Here is a 12246-nt window from a genome sequence, read left to right on the forward strand (position 1 = left end):
GCCTCTGAGGACCCAATGGCAGCCCCGGAGGTGGTTCTAGAAGCTTATGATAAAGCCTCTCTCAAGGCCTGGAGGGCAGAGAGAATGGTACAGACATTGAGTCTTTTCCTTGGTGCCCAGTTCCCTGCTTGGGCTTCCTCTTCTCTTCGCAGGTCCCTGGCCCTCTTACTCTTCATCATTCCAACAAATGTACCAAGACATGTGCAGGGGTGCTGGAGTGCTCAGCTGGCAAAATTGTGCCCTTGGTAGTTGGCTCTGTCCTTGAGCAGCTTGCCTGGTTTTGTCGTCGCAGTCTGTCCTCCTTCTCCTTACTGGGCAGTGGTGCAAATGACAGCGCTCACTGCACAGAGCTGCCGTGCATTGTGGGCTCAGCGCCGGGTCTGGCACATGCTACCCCATTATGTTTCTTCCGCCAGAAGAACGCTTCAATATGCAGAGGAAGAGGAAAGGAGCTTTGCTTAGGAAAATTTAGGGCATTGCTTTGGCTTGTTCCTATCCCTGACCCTACCCCTAACCTTAACCCTCATCTCTGAACTAGTTTGAGATAGAGACGTTCACAGACAACAAAGAATAAGCATTCCCACTAAGTGGATTCCTTATTCTTTTGAGTTGGTGGGGGTGGAGGCCCCACTCCAGGCAGGTCAGTTCCAGTCAGGAGCAGCTGAGGCTCTAACCTAATCCCCAGTATCTTTTCCTCTGTGTCCCCACCATTTGGGAAGTTTTCTTGATTGACTTCAGGGCTAGCCAGCCAATCGAAACAAAGCAGAGGGCAGAACCTGTCTCAGAGATGTGGTTAAAGATAAAGCAAACCAGACTGTGCTCTTTAATAAAGCATTTTAAGGAGGGCTCACAGCTTACAGGCATTGTTCTGTCTGACCCAGTTGTAATGAAGTCTAATCATTTTCCTCTAACCTCCCTCTTCTCTCTCACCTGCATTGTAGACAGTATGTATCCAGAATGATCCTGTCCATCACCACTGTGATAAGGATCATGATTTCAATGACTAACAATAGACAATAAATTCATAACAATATCCACAGATATGTTTACCACAAAACTCCTTGGTTTCTATTGCTATGTACTTCAGTTTAAAATAAATCATTTAGAAAAAGGGAGAAAGTTGATGGTAAACTAAAAAGAAATAATGCAAAATATGAATTCCAAACGTGCAGCAAACTTCACAGAATTTTACACTAAAAAAACCCCCAGTTAAATAGATAATCCTTTTAATACTAATCACTGATATATGAAAGACCCTGGGAATACGAAGTTTATGAAAGAAAGAAAATTGATAGATCAAGGAATGGCAAATAAATGATACTTTATGAGTGTTGGGTGTGTGTATCCCCTCTTGATTAAATAGGTTTTAACCTAAAATCAGGGTTTTATAGGAAAACATAACTGAAATCCCTTCTCATCCATTCTTTGAGAAAGGAGTGTCGTGGGTAGAAATCATGTGGGCTTTGGATCGGCTCTGCTTCAAATCCTGGCTCTGCCACTCGCCTGACTGTGTGACAGCAGACACACTGTGTTCTCCCTGAGTGTCCCACTTCCCAGAAGTAAACCTTATAGGTTGCGCTGTGTGTTCTAACACCCTCCCTCCCTCTGTCTGTGTCTGTCTGTCTCTCTCTCTCTCTCTTTCACACACACACACACACACACACACACACACACACGTATTTAGCTATGGTCTGTTCGCCCAAGAGTCATCTACATGTAGGTTCTAGCTGATTGATTACTGACTGCATAAACATCCAGTGAATATGTTCTAAACTATTTCTGTGGTTTTTATAAATGGCAACACTATCAAATTACATATGGGAATGCTGGTCAGTATTGTAAACATTTCTAAGTCTTTATTTACTTGATCTTAAAAAAATCACTATCTCCAGGGGCACCTGGGTGGCTCAATTGGTTGAGCGTCCGACTTTGGCTCAGGTCATGAACTTGTGGTTTGTGAGTTCTAGCCCTGCGTCGGGCTCTGTGCTGACAGCTCAGAGCCTGGAGCTGCTTCAGATTCTGTGGCTCCCTCTCTCTCTGCCCCTCCCCAACTTGCACTCTGTCTCTCAAGAGTAAATAAAGATTAAATTTTTTTTAAAATCAGTCTCTCCGTGATATGTAACATTAAGCACTCGTCACTTATTTGATCTCCACACAGTGCGTCTTTCTATGAATTGTATATGATTCTGACTGTCACAAGAGTGAACTCTTCCCTGAATTTGCTACTCCTTTTTTTTTTTTTTTTGCAATTACTAGTTTTATGCAGCTATCATTTGTTCTGTCAAGAGCCATTGGGATTATGAAGGGCTTGAAGCAGCAGAGTATGGAGGTCGTAAGCTTGGACTCTGAAATCAGACTGCTAGGGTTCAAATCTCAGCTCTGCTACCTATTTGCTGTGTGACCCTGAACAAATTACTTAAGCACTCTGGGCTGCGGTTTCCTCATCTTCAGAAAAGTGAGATAATAACACAGTGTTATTAGGAGGACGAAGTGAATTCATCTTGATAGGGGCTGACCCTGTTCTGAACTGTAATTGCTATGAAAGTCTGAAAGAATGAGATGGTTAATTTCGCTATTTAAAATGGATAAATAAAATACTTAATAGTACACTGATAACTACTAAGATACTATTAATAACGTAGTAGCTATTGAAATATTAGTAGAGTATATGTTATTTTTGAGACAGCTTGTAAGAGAAATGTACGTTAAGCCTCTGACACACGGTAGGTATTCAGCAAATGGTAGCCGGTCGTCGTTATTCCGCCGGGAAAGAAGCCTGTGCTGGATTGTGTTGAAACGGCACTCATTAGACTCAGTTCTGTGTATAGAGCGTTGAAAGAGCAGCTTTTTAAAAGTATGTTGTTTTCAGGTTCAGTCAACATGTGGTGACTAATGCTGAGTACCGTTAATGTGTCAAAGCCAAGCCATCGTTGTCCTGTGGGATGGGAGTCCCGTGGGGCAGAGAAAGTAGTGGCGGGTGAGGGTCCTGAGGTGTTTGTGTTCCTACTTTTTGCTCCCCTCGCTGCTGCAAATCTTATTTTCAAGCAGCAGGCTTGAGAGCTAACTGCCTCGGGCTGCTGGTGATGAGGCAACCTGGATGGGGGCAAGGGGAAAACAGCGTGGCAGTGGGTGGTGGGTAGAGGATTTCGAGCTGGTTAACTGTGCTGGGTTTCTCACTGATCCCTTACTTCAAAAGCATAGTTATGGTGGCAAGAAAAACTGCAGGAGCCATGTGGCGAATGGCTCAGATTCACCACTCACAAGCTGTGTGATTACTTAACCTCTCTGAGCCTTAGTTTCCTTAAATAAAAATGGGAGAATAATTCCTGACCCTTGTTTAAAAAATTTTTTTAATGTTTATTCATTTATTTATTTTTTAGAAAGAGTGCAAACGGGCAAGGGGGTGGACAGAGAGAGAGGGAGACACAGAATCCAAAGCAGGCTCCAGGCCCTGAGCTGTCAGTCCTGAGTCCGATGTGGGGCTTGAACTCATGAACCTTGAGATTATGACCTGGGCAGGAAGTTAGTCCCTCAACCAGCTGAGCCACCCAGGCACCCCCTGACCCTCATTTAAATGAGAAATGCCTATCAGCTGCTTTGCTCAGTAGTGCCTGGCCCAGAGTAAGGGCTCTGTTAGCTTATGTTATTAGCATACGTAGAGGGATTCTGATAGCCACATCCATCAAGAGCACTTACGCATCTTTACTTCTGGGCTGCTGTTGAATAAGAAGCTCTATTCTATCCTAAAAATCAATTAGGTTACTATCCCCCACCCCACCTCTTCACTATACAGTTGTAAGTGGTTTTTTCCATTTCTCCAATGCTATATATTTTAGAACAAAAATTTCCCCAGTGGATGCAGCTCTAAAGGAATAAGCTCTCTGACCCAGGCTTAGTTCAGGGAAATGGTCCTTGAGATGCAATCAGTGGGTATTATCGACACTCATTTCAGCTCAACCTGTCTGATCCCTAGGAAAAGAGATCTTAGCCATTTCGTTCCGGAGGCATGAAGTCTGTATTTTCCGGATCTTATGACTAAGCCTGTGCTGTGTCACATTGAAAGGTTGGTACTGGGTCATGTATGATGTCACCTAGAAGTCCACAGTCACTCACTGGCACTGTTGGGAACTCTGGTCACATCCATTGTCCTGTTGGCAGCAGCAAGGCCATCCCTGGGAGACAGGTGCCCTAGAGCAAAGGCTCAGCATAGACTCCCTTGGGAAATAGCTTAGGCATGAGGGACCAGGAGTTCAAGATCCTAAAATAAAGTCAAATTGTACTTCACAAGAGATGCTTTTGGGCAGTTCAGGTCTCTGTCTCTCTCTGTGGAACCCTGGATGTGCTTGTCTTGTGTCTGTGTGGCAGGAGGGGTGGGGCAGGAACAGATTTATGTTTCTCTTCCAAGGCTTCCCAAAGGCTTTCCTGGGGAAGGGAGGGGAATGCAGAAAGGCAGCTACTAAGGAGTTGACCCTGAGCTATTGCTCAGACGTGCCAGGGGTCTATGGGAGCATGTGCACCTGCTGAGTCATGACCAGGTGAGGGGTGGCTACAGAGGAAGGGGCGAGTGGGGCGGCCTGACCCGAAGGCTGACTTTCCTCTCATTTCCACATTCAGAACTGTTCACTGCCTTGGACGCTCTGTGCCTGGCACTGTTCTCCCCAGACCAGATCCTTGCCCTCACTGAGTTTACAGCCCAAGGGGGAAGATGAACATCTAACAAGGAAACAAATGAATCAGTTTCAGGATAGTGATAAGTGCTACCAAGGAAATGGAATTCTGTGATAAAGGATAACATAGGGCAGCTATTTCGAGTGGCTGGGGAAGGACTATATGAGGGGACATTAGAGCAAAAGGTCTAGAGGCTGAGAAGAAACCATGCAGGAGTAGGTGGAGGACAAGGGGGGTGTCAGGAGATGAGATTAGCAGAGGCCTGCAGCCTAGTAGATGCTCACAAAACAAGTGACTGAGGACGGGGGAGTGTGGCAAGACCAGATCCTTCTGCATCTTGTGGGCCATGGAAGGAACTAGGAATCACTCTAAGTGCCAAGTTAAGGCTTCCAGGGATCTAAGCAGGGGAACAAGAAGACTCAGTTCATCTTTAAAAACAGATCACAGTGGCTGCTATATTGGAGAATGGGATTTGAAAGGGGCTAGAGTCACAGCTTGTGAGTTCCAGTGTAGAGAGTTCTGTGAGGTCCTCCTCTGTAAGCTCATCTCACACTGGATTGTAATTGTTTGATGTTCCCTCATCTTGCTCCCAGCAGCATAGTCATTGCTTAAGGGCAAATAAGAGTTTGCAATTCTCAGGTTCAATAGTTGTTTATGGTTAGATAAACTACAACGAACCTTTCCAGAAAGGCATGCAGGTCCTTAGGTTTTGAGTGTTAGCATACTGTCCCTGAGAATGTCTGCTTTGAAGAGGTTGTCAGGAAGGAGAAACTTTTCCCGTACCCTCTTAGGCTCATTGAGTGGGGGCCTGCAAATCTAACTGGCAATAGATACATTAACAGGAAAAAAGGCACACAATTTTTACTACTGTTTACCTGCATGGAAGTTCACAGAAAGCAAGCGAAACTCAAAGAACCAGTTAGACTTGTGAGCTTGTATACCCTTCTTACCAAAGGAAAAGGGGTTTGGGCTTTAAGGAACAATAAATTGTGAGGAAGTGACTAGGAAATACATCAGGGAAACTAATGGAATATAAGGGCTATTTTATTAAAGTTTGTATCTGCAGATTCATGTTGGTGCTGGCTGTCCATCATTCGTGATAAAGGTCACTCCTCTTCCTGGTATAGGAGCGAGTGAGCGACACCATCACAAAGGGAACTTTGTGCTTTGTTTTGAAGCAGAATTATCCTGAATCTGTTGATTCTCAATTGCTTTCAGCTCAAAGTCTTATCTGAATAATCTTTATACCAAAGTGGCACATTTTGGGGTAGCATATCTTAATCTCTTTCAAGATCCATGTAGATATAAACTCTTCATATAAAATAATCGGTTATATTTGTTAATAGCCATACCCACTACACTCCTGGGCCAGGGAATCCGAATCACAGGTGGATGTCTTAGAAAAGAGATACAGAGCAGAGAAACATTAATAAAATCTGTCTAACCATTGATGGCATGTCATCCCTTCGGCAAACTTGATATACAGCCTTAACACTGTGGGGAGCTCAGGCAAAAGTCTGTGTATTCCTTTAGATTTTCCTCCTCGGAGCCTTAGTAGAGTAGTTGGAGAAAGAAGTCCCTACATGTTTGTGCAATTAAATTGAATATAGACAGATGTTGTGGAGGATGGTAAGCCATGACTATAGCTGCTTTTTAGAATGCAAAGCCCACCAAGATGGATAATGTGATTTCAGAACTGGCAGTGGGTGCTGCAGGCAAGATGAGGCTCTGCAGAAAGAGGCTGGGAGAAAGTGCCTTACGTGACATTTTGGTCTCCTGGGTGCCATTTCTGTATCTGAAGAAGATGAAAAGATGCTTATCACACGGCCTCTTCCCTAAGGGTTATTATGTCACCTGACCATGTCCAGACCTCTCAGCTGAGGTGTTTGTACATTCTGATGTGCTGAGCGGCAGGTGAAAGATTAATACTGTGAAATGCTTGAAGTATTGTGGAAGGGTGGGCAGAATTCAGAGGGTGAAAGGGACCACTAGAGCCTTGGTGAGATGCTGGAAGGAAGAAAAGCTTTGATGGACGGAGACGTTTGCCACCTGTGTGCACATGTGTGGAAGGAGTGTGTAGTTGTAGTCGTTGTAGGTAAACAAAAGGAGTTTAGAATTAAAGCAGAGTTGCCTGGGTGGCTCAGTTGGTTAAGTGTCTGACTTCAGCTCAGGTCATGATCTCGCAGTCCATGAGTTCGAGCCCTGCATCAGGCTCTGTGCTGACAGCTCAGAGCCTGGAGCTGCTTCAGATTCTGGGTCTCCCTCTCTCTCTGCCCCTCCGCTGCTCATGCTCTCTCTCTCTCTCTGTCTCTCTCTCTCTCAAAACTAAATAAACATTAAAAAAAAGAATTAAATCTTGTATTTGGAAGAAATTTCCATCAGTAAGAATTTTGAGATACTTTAATTAGATTATCAAGGCATGAAAATGGATGCCTTTTCTGACTGAGAATTTATCTGGTGCATTCCATGTGTTGGGTGCTCTAGATTCATCCTGTCTCACCATTGCAACTCTATGGGGGAAGGTTTATTGTTGTTGTTGTTTTACTAAATTTCAAATTTTAATTTCAGCGTACTTAACCTACTGTGTTATATTAGTGTCAAGGGTACAATATAGTGAATCAACAATTCTATACATTACCAGTGCTCATCATAAGTGTACTCTTAATCCCCTTCACCTGTTTCACCCATCCCCCCACTCACTTCCCCTGGTAGCCACCATTTTGTTCTTTATAGTTAAGAGTATGTTTCTTGGTTTGTCTCTCTCTCACTCTTTTCTTCCTTGGTTCATTTGTTTTCTTAAATTCTACGTATGAGTGAAATCATACAATATTTGTCTTTCTCTGGCTGACTTATTCAGTTTAGCCTTATACTCGTTAGCTCCATCCTTGTTTTCTTACAAATGGCAAGGTTTCATTCTTTTTTGTGGCTGAACAATAAATATTCCATTATATATATCACATATTCTTTATCCGTTCATCTACAGATGGACCCTTGGGTTCCTTCCATAATTTGGCTGTTGCAGATAACGCTGCAATAAACAGAGGGGGCACATATATCTTTCGAACTTGTGATTCTTATTCTTTGAGTCCTTTCCAGTGGGGCAGTTATTGAATTGTAGGGTAATTCTATTTTTAATGTTTTCGAGGAATCTCCATACTGTTTTTATGGGGAAGGTATTTTTATGTTCACTTGATGGATGTGAGATCTGAGGCTTGGAAGATGGTTTGATTTGCCCAGTGCTGTACAGTGGGTCAGGGTCTGGCTTCAGTACCTTTGCTCTTTCCCACACACCATATTCTCTGATTGGTGATCTTAACAAAAAGGATCAACAAGGATCTTTTGGGGGTTCAGTTATTCCCCTCCTTACTTCTGTTGAGTTTCCTCCAAGGTCCTGGACCCAATGGCACATTCTTGTCTAAGGCCTGGTGAAGCCTCTCAGGGTTCGGGTCACTCATCTTGGTTATAGACATATTCCTGGGCCCTCCTGGAAACTGGAGTCTGTCAGTTAAAGACATATACATATAAATGATGATGCAGGCCAGACTGACAGGAGGCCAGTGTTTACCAGGACAGGCAGTCATGCTCTGTAGATGTGCTTTCTTTCTTCAGTTTTGCTAGCTTATCCCAGAGGGAAAGAGATGCCCAGGTCATCTGAGTGCTCAGTGTAGGAAATGCTCTGAGTGGAAACCAAGGCTGCTGCCTTGTGTACTTTCAAAGAATTCCATTTTAAATCAGTTGTTAACATTTTTAAATCAGGAAGTTTCATATAAAAATCCAAATTTCTAGGACCCCTGGGAAGCTCAGTTGGTTAAACATCTGACTTCGACTCAGGTCATGATCTCATGGTCCGTGAGTTCAAGCCCCGCGTCGGGCTCCGTGCTGACAGCTCAGAGCCTGGAGCCTGCTTTGGATTCTGTCTCTCTTTCTCTCTGCCCTCCGCCACTCACACTCTGTCTCTCTCTCTCAAAAGTAAATAAACATTAAAAAATTTTTTTAAAAATTGAAATTTCTATCTCCTCTTGAAAAACTAAGGGGCTCCTGGGTGGCTCAGTTGATTAAGCGTCCAACTTTGGCTCAGGTCATAATCTCATGGCCCGTGAGTTCAAGCCCCGCATTGGGCTCTGTGCTGACAGCTCAGAGCCTGTGGAGCCTGCTTTGGATTCTGTGTCTCCCTCTCTCTCTCTCTGCCCATCCCCTGCTCATGCTTGGTCTCTCTCTCCTTCAAAAATAAATAAACATTTAAAAAACCCTATAAGGTCTACCATTCTCTGTTGCTTTGTACCTGGCCCTCTTTGGGCCTTACCTTACTTGTTGTCCCCCATAGACACCTAGATTTACAATCCGTAAACGGGAACAGAGCAACTGATCCAAATGCCCAGTTCAGTGAATTAGGCACTGGAAGGGCCATACTGATCATTGAGAGTGAGATACCTCCATCTTATACCTGGGGAGCTTTTAAAGCACCCTTACCTGGGCACCACCCCAGGCCAATTGAATCAGAATCTCTGATGGTGGATATTGTTTGAAAAGCTCACAAGGTGGCCTAATTAATTTTCAGCCCAGTTCAGAAACTCTTTTTAGGGTTTCCACATAAATAACACTCATACCTTGGGTCTCTGCCAGAGAAATGGGCTTAGGAAGTCTGGAATGCAAGATTGGTTTTCACTTATCTCCCAGCACCTTTTGGGCAGCCCATTCACTTATCTTGATTTACTCATATGTAACTGAGCCTTTAGGACATTTATGTCCATGCCTCTAGAGCTTGGATGTGTTTTTACAAAATCCTGGAGAAAGAATAGACAAGAAAGAAACAAAGAATTATTTCAGAGTTTCCCTTTGAAATGCTTGGACATCAAGACTATCATATGGTAAATATTAAGGAAACAGGTAATGGCATTTTGAAGCTACTTGCTCTTTTTTGTGTGCCTGTGCTTGGGGAAAAAAAAAAACAATGATTAAAAAAAAAAGTACAGCAAACTTGACAGGTTCCTTTGAAGACTTTTTCATCCCCCGAGGAAACATTTCATTGCAAGCCTTGGGAGAGATTTGTCTCTGTGGGTATCTGACGGCTGCCATGGGAAAAGCTGTAGTTATAGTCCATTCCAACCTCTCCCCCACCCCTAGCAAAGGCTGTGTCCATCAGCGATGCCTTTATCCAGGGCTACCCTGGTCATCAGTGCAAATGGCAGAAAATGACATTTGCATCTGGGCAAAAAGCATCATAAATGCTAATAGCTGTGGCTTGTCAGGGTCTCTCCTAGTCAGTGAAGCGTGGTGGGTTTGTATCTGCATAGGGTGAGATCTTTGCTCTTCCCCTAGCCAAAGTGCCCTTAAAGCCTTGTTTGATTTTCTGGGAGAAGATCTCCAATGGGATGCACGGGAGGACCTCAGTCCAGAGTTCACAGTCTGTGTAATGAAACAGAGTTTCAATCACAATGGGAAAATCAAAACTTGCACTTGGAAACTCAGCCTGACATTTTTGCAACTTCCAATAAAAAATGACTTGGTTTGTCAGGGAACCATGGGGATCTTGACCTTTAGGGAATATCCTTTTATAATTGAAAATTTTATAGATTTTATTTTCTCTTTCTCTTCCCCCCCTCTTTTCTCACCTGCTCTCCTAAAACAATGATAAAATTGACAAAGTAAAATGGAAGGACTAGCAAATAAGAAAATACTGGGTTTTCAGATAATTTGGGTTCCACTTCCTTCCCACTTGCTTGTGGACCCGGATCCAGTTACTTAAATGATCAGTTTTATCACCTACAAAATGGGGAATACATCCCCCTGTCCCATTATCCTGTCAAGGGGGATGGAAGTGAGTCTTTCATTAAGGTTTAATTACTATTAAGCTTACTATTTTGGGGGCTTATCTCTGCACATCAAGTATTCTTGGAAAGGCCCTTGGGGCGTGCTCATAAGACTTTAATTGAGGGGACAGTGGAGATCTCTGTTGAACTGAGCATGACTGGACTTCATCTTTCCATTCTGGCTCACCTGTCAAGCTGTTTGTGTTTTATGAGAGAGGGTATTAACATCCTAAAAAGACCTGGCCTTGGAGTTCTTTGTTGGGCATGATATGCACCCCTGAAACCTCACCAGATGATGCAAAGAGCCCCTTAGCAGTGCTTCTTAACCAGGGGGTTATATCAGAATCACTTGGGGAAACTTTTGCAAGCTAGCTGAGCTCCAGTGCCCTCCTCCACAGATATTCTGGTACCTCAGGTTTTGGGGGTATAATATAAGCATATGTAGCTTGGCAAACAAAAATTTCCAGTTGATTCCGATACTTCTTCCTCAGGTTGGGTACCACTTCTCTAAGGATAAATTAAAGGGTCTGTCTGGCTTCACCTCTGATGCACGATGTTCCAGAGATAGCCTGTTTGGAAAATGTCTTTCACCTGATGAGTTGAGATTGAAGACAGAGGAGTAGGGGCATCAATATTTCTGCATGATGCCTCAGGGTTCTCCTAAAGAAGCCTCAGCATGGCTATTTCCTTGCCAAGAACAGTTTCGCCTTCTTTTCCACCCAAACAATTCTACCATTTGGGTCTAGCTCATATTATGACCCACCTTTTTTATTGCCCCCAGCCTAACAAGCTTGTCTTTCTGCACTTTTAATTCACTCATTATCTGGATGATTTATGTGACAATTCAATTAGCAACTGATGGCCTAGCTTCTGTTTCACTTGGATGCAATTTGTCTTGTATTGCTATTTAATTTTTCTCTTATCACTGTCGAGCAGAAATAGCACTGATCTCAATTTTCATTCTGGCTTTACTTCTAACTGCATAGCCTAGGCAAGATATTTAACCTTTCTGGGCTTCAGAGCCCATTTATAAAGATTCTCTTTCTTATCTCACCACTCAAGCTTAGGTTCTTGAACAATTCTTGTTCATTTACTTTTATTTTTGTTGACAATCATTGTGATAGACACTTTCTAATATGGTTCCCATTAATCCCTGACTCCTGATATTCACTTCCTGCCTGTTAGTGTGGGAAGGACCCAGTGAATAGAATATGGCACAAATGATGAGATGTCACTTCTCTGGCTTCTTGCCAACAACCACTAAGTTATCTTGGAAGTGGATCTTGCTTCAGTTGAACTTTGAGATGACTGCTGCCCCAGTCAACACCTTATGATTACAGCCTTGCACTGACCCTCAAAGAGATGATTTAGCTAAGCCATGTCTGGATTCTTGACCCACAGAAATAGTGAGATAATAAAGACATGTTGTCTTTAGCCACTAAATGTTATGCAGCATAGATGACTGGTCCTATCTATGAGATGAGTTGATGGATATGGTAATCTATCTACCTGAGTTGGCCTGGGTAAGCTAAATTATGCTGCAGTAACAAATGACCCCAAAAGGTCAGTGGCTTACATCTGCAAAGTTTATTCCTTACTCACACTGTATGTCTACTGAAGGCTGGTAGCTGTGTTCAACATTTTCCTCCCTCCAGAACTCTCCATAACAGGCTGACAGAGCTACCTCTATGTGGAACATTGCCAATCAGCATGGAAGGGGAAAGAGAGCAGTGCAAAGTATGCTTTGGTTTTTAAAGTTTCCACATGA

The sequence above is a fragment of the Panthera uncia genome (genome assembly GCF_023721935.1).
Source record: "Panthera uncia isolate 11264 chromosome A1 unlocalized genomic scaffold, Puncia_PCG_1.0 HiC_scaffold_17, whole genome shotgun sequence".
Taxonomy (NCBI): domain Eukaryota; kingdom Metazoa; phylum Chordata; class Mammalia; order Carnivora; family Felidae; genus Panthera; species Panthera uncia.